The sequence below is a fragment of the Lepisosteus oculatus genome, chromosome 14, assembly GCF_040954835.1.
Source record: "Lepisosteus oculatus isolate fLepOcu1 chromosome 14, fLepOcu1.hap2, whole genome shotgun sequence".
Lineage (NCBI taxonomy): Eukaryota > Metazoa > Chordata > Actinopteri > Semionotiformes > Lepisosteidae > Lepisosteus > Lepisosteus oculatus.
Genome location: NC_090709.1, coordinates 23362240 through 23375573, shown reverse-complemented (window position 1 = coordinate 23375573; position 13334 = coordinate 23362240). Strand labels below are relative to the sequence as shown.

Sequence of the window (13334 nt, the reverse complement as noted above, 5' to 3'; positions counted from 1 at the left end):
CTGATATTGATGGAGTAGAAATCTATGATGTATTGACAGCTTTATCTGAAGCAAAAAGTCCTAGAACGCTGCCAATGAAGTTTTGGGATTCATACCAAGAAATACCTTTTGTTTTCCCACCCAAAATGCTACTATTACAATACACATTATGCAAACATTACCAGTTTTAGTAGCTTCTGGGTGCAATTTTCCAAACCTGAAACTAATTACAAATTATTTAAGATGAACCATGTCCAAAAATTGTAAATCAGGATTAATATAATATCAACTGAAATTACTACAGAAGAAAATATTTAACTGAAATATCAATAAGACTATGCAAGCCTAAAAAGTAGAACAATTCAATTCATATAACTTTTATTTGTTATTTTTTTACAAATGGGCTCACACACCGGAAAACACTAACATTTCCTCTTTATTAGAGAATGTGAATAACAGTTTAACCCAAAATGTTTTTAATTGTGATTTTGTTCAAATTCAATCATCTATCTATAGTGAGAAATTAATAAGAAAGTAAGAAATTGTGTTATTTCATAAACTGTAAGACATGGAGACATTGACAGGTTATAACCTTTGCTTTGTGTTTTAACATAAGTGTTCAGGATCCAAGCCCATGTTCGGACAGTTGTGTTTCTCTTGTAATCATCAAATGTCATTGTTTTGTCCGTCAGTTTCTTTCTTGAGTTGTACCATGGATATTTTATACCATCAATACTTTTCATGCTCTTTTGCATTTTCCTTCACATATGGAAAAGAACTCAAGGCGTTCTTGTCACTGTGCTACACAGTACAGGATATGCTGTGAGGAATTCGCGCAGCTTTCAGCGGAATCCAGAGGGAGGACTCGCTCGGTGAATGATCTCTCAGGAAATCCCGGGTGAGATTCAACATCCCGGGTGAGGTTTTTCTGCACCAGCCACGACAAGTTTGAAGACGTTCTCTGGATTTCCTGAATGTGACTTTAAATTAGTTCACATTCTTTGGTAGTTAACAGAACTAAATGCTTTGGAGGTACATTTAAAACTGCAGAGAACACTGTAGCACTTCGAGTTTAATTGTGTAAACCTGGCTCTCTATGAACACGAGCAAAGAGTTCTCACTCAACAGAAGACTGCGATGTGAGCACAGTAACATAAAACACTTGGAGATGCCAGAGATTGAACCCGGGACCTCATACATGCAAAGCATGCACTCTACCCCTGAGCTATACCCCCGACATAGAAGGCTGTGGAAGTGACTTAGAGATGTGCAGGTGCTCACAGAACACAATCCATCTTTTGCATCTTTTAAGTGCTCTTGATTAAACTATGCATAGAAAAACAGCGGTACTGATGATTTTCATGGACTGATGCACACTTGTTCTGTACAACTCCAGTGATAAAACCTTGTCTGTAAATATTGTAGAACGTAAAAGGGTGAAACAACGCTCCAACCGCAGGAATGGTAACAGAAAGGATCATTTTCTTATTTAATACGTCCTTTTGAGATGCCTTGTCAACGCACACAGACGTCAGAGCTGAACAAATATTTTGTACACAAGACGGCAGTGCGATATTAGAATTCCTGTCTTCTTGATGGATTCAGACTCTTTCTCAGAGGTCCATGCTTGCCAAATAACTTTACAGCTGTAGCGGCAATGCTTATTAATAAGACAGAATTAAGCGTTGCTGTGCTTTCCTAAATGAGGCCCCATCTCACTCTCCCTCTCTGTGGTGCAGCCACAGAGAAAGTATTCATGCAGGCTGATTTAAGATGTTTTCTTCTGATAAGGGACAGCTCCCAAACGGAGATCCACTTAGCTAAGCCTGGCTATCATGATCTATGGTCATCCATTGGCGCCTATCTGTCTAGGGAGTGCCGAATGGACATCTGGACTGCATTCCTAAGTGTCAGGAGTAAGTGACTCATATCTCACCTTGATCAACCAATCAGGGATTGGCAGGGGGTGGTAACACCACGTGGGTCTCCAATGCCTCCAATGTATTTCTGATGGAGCGCTATGAGCAAAGATTTAATAAGCTACTCCTGCCGATGATTCAGTTTAAAGAAGTAAAAGCTTTGCAAACAAAAGCAACTCGCTACCACAGCCAATATTAAATGTACTTGGTGGCACATTGCCATTTGCACTGGCTCAAAAGTGATCTGGCAGACGTTGTTCCCTACGTAAAGCTGAAAGCGCCAAAGAGCATTTCCATTGAGAAAAAAAAAATCTGCCTTGATGTTAAACATAGAGAGCCTGCTTTTTAGAAGTTCTCCCTCTAAACACCTTGTGCAGCCTCCCGACAGACTAACAAAAAGCGTCTTTTCACCAACTCAATTTATAATACGCCCCTCAAAACTCACAACCGAATAACAATCCACCCGTATATTTGATTTTCAAGATCCATTCAAGGCAACTTGGCTCTTCGGAAGCAAATAATTTCAGGGAAGAAACTCAGTTTAGTCAACTACTGGTGCATTCAGCACAGCACTTGCTCTTGCTTGTCAGGGTGGCCGAGTGGTCTAAGGCGCCAGATTCAAGGACATGTGTCTTTCCAGTGGGCTTGGGTGTTCTGGTCTCCAAATGGAGGCGTGGGTTCAAATCCCACTCCTGACAGCTTCTGTTTCTACCTCTCTTGAATTGTTCCAGTGCTAGCTGACAGTGAATGACTGAAATATAAAAGCAACAGAAGAAAGCAAGCAAGTCAGTGCAATTTATGAGTATTCTGCACTGTTAAAATGCACAGGTTTTCATACTTTTTGGAATTCATAGCTCAAGAAGTGACTCCTGTTTCATTTTCTATTCACCAACTTGATTTGCATTCCGCCCTCACACCTCACAACAGAATAACAAACGGCTGTTTCGAACGGAGTTTAATGTCGGTTTTTTACTTTATTAGAGAGAGGCACTGAACTTTGGGGAACGTGACATCCACCCAGTATTACTAGTAGGTTGATAAATATAAATGTTCTTTTTCCCCCCGTATGATACCTCGCGAAATATAACGATGGCCAACTCCTTAAGTCGAAATTTAAACCCTTCTCACGCTACAAGACAGTCCGTCAACATCGCCACGGCCCGAAGCGCGACCTTCGGTATGACGTTGGCGGAAGGGGGTAGGGTAAGTACGTCACAGCCAGGGGAAGCCCCTATCACGTGAGAGGGGTGCGGCGGGCAACTAGCCCACGGGGGCGAAGAGAAGTTGCTTTGCGTGGAGTGTGGAAACACTACACGACCGGGCAAGCAAGCCGTTTTTTTTTGTTTTGTTTTTTCCAGAACATCAGAACAACCGCAAAGATGACCATCGATCCACCTCCGGACGTTTCCTTTTTTGTCCTCTTTGGCCTCCAAAATAAAAAAAAAAACTGGGATCCATCGTGGCGTTGCCAAATTAAAACGTCAACCACTTTTCGGGCTTTCGTGCTGTCCATGATGAAACCGTCATGGTTGTGTAAGCATACGTTACGTCACAGACCGGCGGCGCTCGGACGTGAGGAGTGTCGTTACGTTTTTGAAATGGCACGTCAGACAAGATCTCTGACAAGCTCTCCGAAAAACCCAAACCTGTAAAATTCAATTTCAATTCAGTTTTTTTATATAGCGCCTTTCACAACAAGAATGCCCCAAGGCCCCAAACAAAGGAGTTGTTCCACACCCCCGCCACCCTCTGAGTACAGTAGAGCCCCCTGTAATGACTGGAGGAGCTCACCCAGCTGTGTCTGGAGAGAAGCCGGGGTATCGGCTTCAACCACAGGGCTGGGCGGCTTGTTCCCCACCCCCACCCCCTTCTGTGTACAGAAGAGCCTCCTGTCCTGACTCCAGTAGGAAATGTCACCTGGAGGCAACACACCGGCTTCTTTTAACAGATGACCTCGGGAATCGGGAACAACGGAGCTGTGTGCGGCCGTCTGTACGGAGGGGTTCAGCGCGGGGGGGCTCCGGGCTCGGGTCTGGACCCGGAGGGGGGGGGGACTGTCTGTGTGGAGTCTGCATGTTCTCCCTGTGTTCTCCGGGTCCAAAGACAGGCTTTTGGGCTAATTGGCTTTTGGGAAAACTGGCCCTGGTGTGTGTGTCCTGTGATGGAGTGCTGTCCTGTCCAGGGTGTGTGAGTGAGTGTGTGTTTGTCATGTGATGGACTGGTTCCTGTCCAGGGTGTGTGAGTGTGTGTGTCTGAGTGTCCTGTGAGGGACTGGTTTCCTATCCAGGTTGTGTGTGTGTGTCCTGTGAAGGACTGGTGTCCTGTTCAGGGTGTGTGAGTGTGTGTGTGTGTCCTGTGATGGACTGGTGTCCTATCTAGGGTGTGTGTATGTCCTGTGATGGACTGGTGTCCTGTCCAGGGTGTGTGAGTGTGTGTGTGTCCTGTGAAGGACTGGTGTCCTGTCCAGGGTGTGTGAGTGTGTGTGTCTGTGTGTCCTGTGATGGACAGATGGTACCAAGCCTGGACACCCATGAGACACTGGCTTCCTCAGAAGACTCTCACGGAGGGCACACTGTCCCTAACCCGGGTCCAGAAGAAACTACAGTGATCTATAATTCCTGCGCCTCGGAAGGGTTTATGACGTCTATGTCCGGCGCCCGCGACCGCGGACCGGCGGTTTGGCGTCGCGCTCCGCAGCTCGAGCTTCGGTGCGAGGCAGAGCGGGAGGGAGTCGATGTGGCCTCGGTGCCATCTTTGCTGGTGAGTCAATTGTGACCGTTGCGGTACAATAAACCATCAATAAACCTTTTCCCACCCCGTCCAGTATTTCTGTCGCGGCCCACGTCCCTTACAATCGACAAACTATTAAAAAAAAACAGTAGCCCTTCGCAACATTACACGCCATTTTTTTTATTTTAAACGTCCTCTAGATACGCAGGTGGCTCGATACCTGTCTTATCCTCGCCGGCGTCTTTATACCGGCAAGTGAATTTTATTTGGGGTCCCTCAGAATTGTGACAGAAATGTCAGTGAACCACAATAAAAAACGAAACTTTTTTTTTAAAGGCGGTGAATGGATTTTCTGAGTAACCGTGTAGCGACTAACATAAGGAAAAAAAAGTTGTCTTTTCCTACGAAGACGTTTTGGTACAGGACTTTCTTTAAATATCAGTTGTGCATAGCGTTTTACAAAAAGTTGATGATGATCTTGGAGATAATTGCAAAGGAAAATTGAGATAACTACCAAAACGTTACGTGTGAAACGACAGGACAGAACTTTGAACCCACAAAGAAACAAAGGTATGAAATATTGCCTCATCATGGGGGGTTGATAATTGTAGTAAGTGTTCCTAATTTTCGTAAAGAAATGTATATTATGGGAGTCACACGTGAGATTTAGTGTATATACGTTTCATATTGTGCATACATACGTGGTTAAAAAGTGGAATGAGTATGATTATAAACTCGTGTGTCCTATAATCAGATAATTTTTGAACAAGCTTTGATTAGACAGGTGAAAAACAACATCAGATCCTTTTTTTAATATATTCTCACGTCTGAATATAAGCTTCTCCCCTCTGGCCAACATTTCAGGGCTCCCAGGTGTAGATCCCAAATTGAAACAAATATTAATTTGTTACCCAGTTAAACAGTTAATAGAAGTGAGTGACCAGGGTAAATAAAGGTGGGTCAGTGTAAACTGTTTATTCTGGACCAGACTTCGTCATGTGTGATATGTCATGACTTCTTATATTAAGTTTTATCTTTATATTTAGTTCTACATGTGTAATAGATGCGATGTGTGTCCATAAAAAGGTTTCTCCAGGGGAAAATCAAGTTCGTTTTAAAACCGTGTTTCCTTTTTAGGGTACGTTTGCATTCCAAGTGTGGGGTTTTTGCCTTTTTATCATATTTTGGATGTGAATCCGTGGTATTTTTGCTGAGACAAGTTGCCTTTCTTATACGCGGAGGGATCTGCTCGTGAGATGTCCGCTTGGTCCATTTCTGAGCTCAGTATAAGGTGTAGAAAGCACGACTGTCATCATCACCCGCCTCTCACCCAGGTGTGGAATAATGTTGTGACTATTGCTTCAGCAATAACATGCTGATTGCATGTTTCTAGATGGGTATAACAGAGATCTCAACTACTGAGGGGCCTTATTAATAAAGTCTCCACAGCCGAAGCGCTGTGTCTCTTTTCAGCTGGCGATAAACCTTTCCTCGATCCCTTGCTGACTTGTAAAACTGTTCCTGATCAGAATAAAAAACGCTCCCGCTAATACACAAGCACCCGTGTCTCGCCAAAGCTGACAAATAAACAGACGGACAAGCCGCACTGCACGTGTGAACAGGGGAATGAGCGAGCGAGCGGGGATAGGGCGCCTCCTGCGCTTAAAAGCTTGCAGCACCTGGTATACCCAGGCGGTCTCCCATTTAAGTACTAACCAGGCCCATCCCTTTTTAGCTTCCGAGATCAGACGAGATCAGGCGTGCTCAAGGGGGTGTGGCCGTAAGCGAGAGCAAAGCTCGCTGGCACCCTTCTTATTGAGAGGACAGCTCCGTCACCTCTTTTACGACGCTGCTTTTTTTCCCTTGCGTTTTTCTCTTCTTCCCACGTTCTCTCTCTTCACTGCCTTCGTCCCCGCTCTATTTCACTTCAGCCTTTCACTCTTGCTTCCTTCCAATGAGGACGGAGCTGCGGGAGAAAGGGCGCTATAGAGGATCGCTGTGGAGAGCTGCTGCTGTGCTTTGACATCTGAGCTCTGTGGAAAACGATCTCAATACAATTCTGAAAAACGCGACTCTCCGAACGCCAGCCGAACAAGTCTCCACAGCCGAAGCGCTGTGTCTCTTTTCAGCTGGCGATATACCTTTCCTCGATCCTTTGCGGACTTGTAAAACTGTTCCTGATCAGAATAAAAAACGCTCACGCTAATACACAAGCACCCGTGTCTCGCCAAAGCTCACAAATAAACAGACGGACAAGCCGCACTGCACGTGTGAACAGGGGAATAATAATAATAATAATAATAAACTTTATTTTATATAGCGCCTTTAAAGGTGGCTTCTCAAAGCGCTTTACAGGATGACAATAACAATAAATAAGAAGACTACAACAATAAATAAGAAAATTTCACAAGACAGGACACAATTATAATTACAACAATACAACAATAACAATAGAGGAGACCGTGGAAGATGGTATTAAGAAGAGCAGAGGGGTGAAGAATGGAACCAGTTAAGTAAAGGCTTTTCTGAAAAGGAGGGTTTTGAGTCTGGATTTGAAGGAGTTTAGAGAAGGTGACTCTCTAATATCCTTGGGCAAAGAGTTCCAGAGCTTGGGGGCATAGCAGGAGAAGGCCCTGTCGCCCATACAATGTAGACGGGCTTGGGGGACAGTAAGGAGGGCAGAATTTGAAGAGCGGAGGTTGCGAGGTGGGGAGTAGGGCGATAAAAGTTCAGACAGGTATTGAGGTGCCAAGCCATGTAAAGCCTTGTAGGTGAGCATGAGGATTTTAAAGTCTACGCGGAATTTGACCGGAAGCCAGTGCAAGGACTCCAGGATAGGAGTAATGTGAACACTTGCACTAGACCTGGTCAGGATTCTGGCTGCTGAATTTTGGACATACTGCAGCTTGTTCAGAGTAGATTTAGATACCCCAGGGAGCAGAGCATTGCAGTAGTCAATTCGAGAGAATACAAATATGTTGATCAGCTTAAGATCACAGTTAATGATAGCATAGGGCGTAGTCTTGCGATATTTCTAAGGTGAAAAAAAGATGTTTTGACAGTATGCTGTACATGTGGGTCGAATGTTAAGCCAGAATCGAATATAACCCCAAGGTTTTTCAATTTTGATTGGAGCTCAAGTACAGAGCCATCTACAGACAGGGTTACATGGTTGTTGAGGGCGGTCAAGGGAGCTGTGAACAAGGAGGTTACGCAGATTAGGTGGTCGGCGATATGAGATGATAGGGCGATCAGAAAAGAGGGCCCCAATGGAGGGATCATCCTGTAGGATGGAAAAGTTCTGGTTAATGGTCCTGGGGATAGGAAGTGTGTTAGGGTGGTAAGGAAGCACCAAAGGAATGCAGTTTTTACGGCGGGAGTTCCTGATCGGGTTGATGGTCCGGGGGGTGTTTTTGGCTCGGGCAAGGGCCTTGTCAATCACACTGCTGGGGTATCCTCTGTTGATGAAAAATGAGTACATTTCGAGGGCTTGGTTCTCGAAGTCGATGTCGTCGCTGCATAATCGTCGTAACCTAAGGAATTGTGAAAAAGGAAGAGAGTTTTTAGTGTAGTTGGGGTGAAATTAGCTGTACAGGAGGTAGCTGTGTGAATCCGTGGGTTTGTAATAAACTGAAGTGGACAGTCGGGGGTAGTTGATAGACAAGTGGATGTCTAGAAACGGAAGAGTGGTGGAAGATATGTTAACCGTATATTTGAGGGACGGGTGGAAGTTGGTGAAATGGTGCAGGAAGAACTCAAGCTGATCGTTGGAGCATGTGGCGGCACCGACGCAGTCATCAATATATCGCTTGTAGAGGTCAGGGACATAGCCAGTGTAGGAAGCGAAGAAGCGTTCTTCTACCCAGCTGACAAAAATGTTGGCATAGCTGGGTCCCATTCTGGTGCCCATGGCAACTCCACTGACCTGTTGGTAAAAAAGATTATTGAAAGAGAATGCGTTCAGTGTGAGGACCAATTCTGCACGGCGTACCAGGGTGTGGGTGGGTGGATCAAGCACTGTGCGTTTGTCCAGCATGTGCTTGAGGGCTGTAAGGCCGTCATTATGGGGAATGACGGTGTACAGAGATGTGATGTCCATGGTAAAAATGTAGCATTCGGTACCCTGAAATTGGAAATCATTAAAAAGTTGGAGCGCGTGGTTGGTGTCTTTGATGTATGAGGGAAGATCTTCAACCAGCGGTCTCATGAGGCTGTCGAGAAAGGCTGAGATGTAAGTAGTTGGACAGTTACATGCTGATACGATGGGGCGTCCAGGGGTGTCCGGTTTGTGGATTTTGGGGAGGAGGTATAATTGAGATACCTGTGGATGTTCCATGATGAGCCGGTTCGCCTCCTGGGGGAGCTCGTTACTGCTGATAAAAAGGGAAATGGTGGAAACCACTTCCTTTTGGTAGTCAGTGGTAGGGTCCTGTTGGAGAGGGAGGTAGGCAGAAGTGTCAGTTAGTTGTCTAGAGGCTTCAAAGATATATAGATCCTTACGCCACACCACAACAGCACCTCCTTCGTCCGCTGGTTTGATGACAATATCATCCCTGTTGCGGAGAGACTGGAGCACCTATGTTTACTGGGTATAGGGAGTGCCTTGGGAGCTTGATTAGTGCATTGGTTGATGAAATAATCAACTGGTGGAAAACGGCCAGAGGAGGGAGTCCAACAGCTCTGTTTGGGATTAATGTTGTTAATGACATCAATAACCGGGTTGTTATCAGCTGCCTGTGAAGAGAAATTGTCGGCAAAATGTGCTCTGAGACGGATCCTGCGGTAAAAGCGGTTAAGGTCGACATTGGTCTGGGTGATGTCCAGTTTCCTGGGAACTGGTACAAAACTGAGCCCTTTGCTGAGGAGGGATCGCTCATCCTGTGAAAGGGAAGGGTCAGAAGGTATGGTGACAACAAGGTTAGGGTTGGTGAGGGTGTTCGGGGTGTTGATGGTTTTCTTCTGTAGAAGATGACTGAGTTTTTTGGCCTTCTCTGTAGTGAGAAACTGGTCGAGTTTAGAGTTGAGAGATCTAATGAGGTTAGTTATGAAGGGAAGATGATGTGGAGCTGTCAGCCGTAGAAATTCCTTAGCCTCTTTGATGTTGTTGTCGGAAAGGATAATCTGTTTTTTGAGGGAGAAAATGGTAGAGAGCATTAGTTTCCTAGAAAATTGTTTTAGAAGTCTTGGTTACTCTGGGTGGTATCAGAGTCAAAAGAAAAGGTATTAAATTTAAGGCGAAATCCTTTAGGGATGATATTATGTCGACGACATCTGTAAAGGAATAGAAGGTGGTTAGAAAGCCTGGTCTTGGAACAGATAGCTGTAAAGAGACGGAATGCTGGTTTAGTGAGAGAAGCGGGCAAGTGGCCCAGGGAGGAAGAGAAGGTATGACGAAGAGATCTAGAAAAAGATTTGGAGGAAGGCATAGTGGGTCGCATATATTTTCATTTTTCTCTTTTTTACATAACACGCTTTAGAGAAATAGACTGTCTTGTAATGAAAGCTGCATTAGAAAATGTGTATCTAAATTAAAATCGGGAATATGTCTTTTGCGTTATTCAGCTTTCTTGGGAACACTATGGGATCTCAGAATTGTGACTTAGAATCATAGAATTGCGACCTAAAAACTCAGAATTTTGACTTTATATCTCACATTTGCAACTTCGAAATAGCCCATATTTCATTGTCTGTCCTTTTGTTATTGTAACGGATTCGGGTTCTAGCCAGCAAGACCTGGGTTTGAGCCAATACGGGGTTTGAGGCACGAAGTAGGGTGGGAGCGGCGAGGGCACAAACCCTAGAACCCGAATCCGTTACAATAACAAAAGGACAGACAATGAAATATGGGCTATTTCGAAGTCGCAAATGTGAGAGATAAAGTCAAAATTCTGAGTTTTTAGGTCGCAATTCTATGATTCTAAGTCACAATTCTGAGATCCCATAGTGCGTTTTTTTTACTCCCTGGCGGAAACGGGCTTCCATAGGTTCTCAGTGCTGCGAAGCAAAAGCAATCTCTGGAAAATCAGACAAATTATTATCAGATCATGTCAAAAGCTGATCAGTATTTCTTTACTGGGAAGCAAAGAAATGCTTGTATTACACATTTTAATATGACATGCAATTACACATGAAAAATAGTAAAATTATTTTCATTGCGGTACGTGTTGATAGAACAGCCCCCTCGATAAAGGAAAGTGTGGACGGACGTGTCGCATGTTCCGTACTCTGTCTGACAGCGAGTTTAACACACTTTCCTCGGAAATTAGAAACTAATTGAACAATAAATTAATCTGAGCAAATTTTACACGTGTGGGTGATTTAATTCTGTCGAAATTGCGTGGAACTCCTCCGCTGAGGTCAGATACACACGGGAAAGTGTTCAGGAGGCTTCACGGAGTCCCGCCTCATACTGGAAGCAGGTTCTAATTAGACGCTGAGAACAATCCGGGTCTCTGTGTGTAATTGATTGTGTTGATTGAGCGGTAGTGTGACCAGGTGTGCGGTAGCAGGTCCTGCCAGTATAAAAACCTAGTCACCGCGTTCACACTTTATGCTTTCTTGCTTCAACACGGTTTTGTGGTTTACTTATTTTACTCCTGTAGCAATTAAGCGGGACGTTAATTTGGCGATGCGCTCGTTTCTCTTTGTGCTGTGCCTGTGCGCAGGGGCCGGGCTCCCCGCACTGGTCTCCGCTGGGCCGGCTGGCTGGGACTCTCGGGAATTGGCGCTCCAGGCCGACCTCCCGGCTCCTGAAGATGCAGCCCAGTTGGAGGACTTGAACCTGGCAGATGCGCCCTCCGAAGACCTGTCTACAAGCGAGAACGACTCGCAGTCCTTGGCTCCCGACTTTCACCGCCTTCCCGTGTCCAGAGACGCGTACTCGCCCTACTTCAACAAGGAGAAGATGAAGCCGGCAGCCGCCCCTTACCCGCCTACATCAAGAGCGTCCTGTTTCCTCCCCAGCGAGGGCGGCAGCCGGCTCGCCCGGCCATCGGGGGCACCCGAGCAGTGGCTGTGTGGTGCGACTCCAGCAGGATGTACGTGAGGGTCAGTCGGCTCCTGTTCGGCTTCAGCTGTCGGCCATCGGAGGTGACCTTGGGCAACTGCAGCGTCAGCCGAACCACACGCCATTACTTCTACTTCATCTACGGGCTTCACGAGTGCGGTACCGAGCGATCGGTAAGCGGGTCTTCATCTACAGGCAATGTATTGATGTGAACTGTAGGGCTAGTGCCTTTCCTGGGAATACCCCTTCCTCTGTGACCTTGCAGGTTGTCCAGGGCCGCCTGGTGTACTCCAACACTCTCCGCTATGCCCCGCCCTCCTCCAGTGCGCCTGTGCATCACTTCATTCCCTTCTCTGTGCCGATCAAGTGCTCCTACAACAGGTAGGCAGGGCTCTGCTGCTGCTGGGAAAGTGTCCAGAAGCCCTTCATCTCCTCTGTCCTGCAGGTTCCACTACTCCTACAAGGTTGGCTATGTCCCCACGTGGGCCAGGAGAAGGACCTTCTTCAAGGACCTGAAAAACAAGCACAGCTTTGTCCTGCTCACCACCAACTGTAAGCTCCTTGAGCGAGTGGCTCCTCCTGCCAGCAGGGGGTGCTGTGTGCAGGTGTAATGCTGTCTTTCTCTCTCCAGCCCACTGGGTCCGGCTCTCTCCTAAGGATGAGTACTTCCTGGGTCAGCCCATGTACTTCCAGGCCACTGCCTACTTTGCCACAGCGGAGCAGAGGCTGTACATCCACTAGTGTTACGTAACCGAGAAACCGGACCAGCACTCGCAGCCCCGTTTCCCTGTGATCGATAACTTGGGGTACGGCCCCTTCTGGGAGCAGAGGTGGGCAGGAGCCCCGAGAGCCTGCAGGGGTTCATCCTTGTCCTTGTCCCCAGGTGCATGGTGGACAGCACGGCAGATGGCTGCCTGTCCAGGTTTGTCCCCTCCAAGCAGAAGGATGTGCTCCGCTTCACAATTGATGCCTTCCTCTTCCAGAAGAAGCTGTCCAGGAAGGTACTGCTCTCAAAGGCTGCTCAGCCTTCTTGCTCTACTGATCCATTGTCTGCTTTTCCATCCATGATCTAGATGTGAACCAGACTGTGGCAGCTGTAGTGCCTAGAGCTGCCAGCTTGCCTTCACTGATGGCAGAAGGTCCTTCTCTGTCCCTCTATTGGCCTTGATCCCTTAATGCTGTGACCTTCCCTCTTGCAGCATGAAGTGACTGAGCTGTACATGCACTGTCATGGCTGTGGCTCCTGCTAAAGCAACACCAGGGACCAAGTCCTGCACCTACAACAGGGAGGCTAAGAGGTACTTCTGCAAGGAACCTGCTGAGGGTGCTCTGGGACATGCCAGGTGGAGGCCTCACCTGTCCTCCTCTCCTCCAGGTGGGAGGAGCTGTATGGTGACCATGAGGTCTGTGCCTGCTGTGAGTCCAGGTGTGCTGGCAGTCAGAATGAAGGTGGGTCTGGTTCTCTATCCCTTGTGGATGCATCTCTGCCCAGGAGACAACCATGCTTGGACAACTGAGGAATGATCCCGTGCTGGACAAAGGGACTGTGTAGATGAGTAGACTGTGGGTCTCTGGGTATAGCAGATCCCTCACTCCTGGGTGTTACTTGTCCACAGGTACTAGGAGCCTGGTGACCAGCAGTCGGGTGGCTGTGGCACCAGTAGAAGCTCCTCTGGATGTGGGAGCTGACTGGACTGAGG

General features: G+C 46.6%; 1 long non-coding RNA gene, 1 other non-coding gene and 1 pseudogene across 2 annotated transcripts; 2 read left to right on the top strand and 1 right to left on the bottom strand.

The window, feature by feature from the left end:
- Positions 1-2483: 2483 nt before the first annotated feature.
- trnal-caa (transfer RNA leucine (anticodon CAA)) lies at positions 2484-2596 on the top strand. Its single transcript has 2 exons — positions 2484-2521; positions 2551-2596. It is a non-coding gene; the product is annotated as a tRNA-Leu (tRNA).
- A 3699-nt stretch (positions 2597-6295) lies between these two features.
- On the bottom strand, positions 6296-6414 carry LOC138218833 (5S ribosomal RNA; annotated as a pseudogene).
- Positions 6415-12528: 6114 nt separating this feature from the next.
- Positions 12529-13334, top strand: LOC138242455 (uncharacterized). Its single transcript, XR_011191606.1, has 4 exons — positions 12529-12635; positions 12834-12932; positions 13010-13083; positions 13251-13334. It is a non-coding gene; the product is annotated as an uncharacterized lncRNA (long non-coding RNA).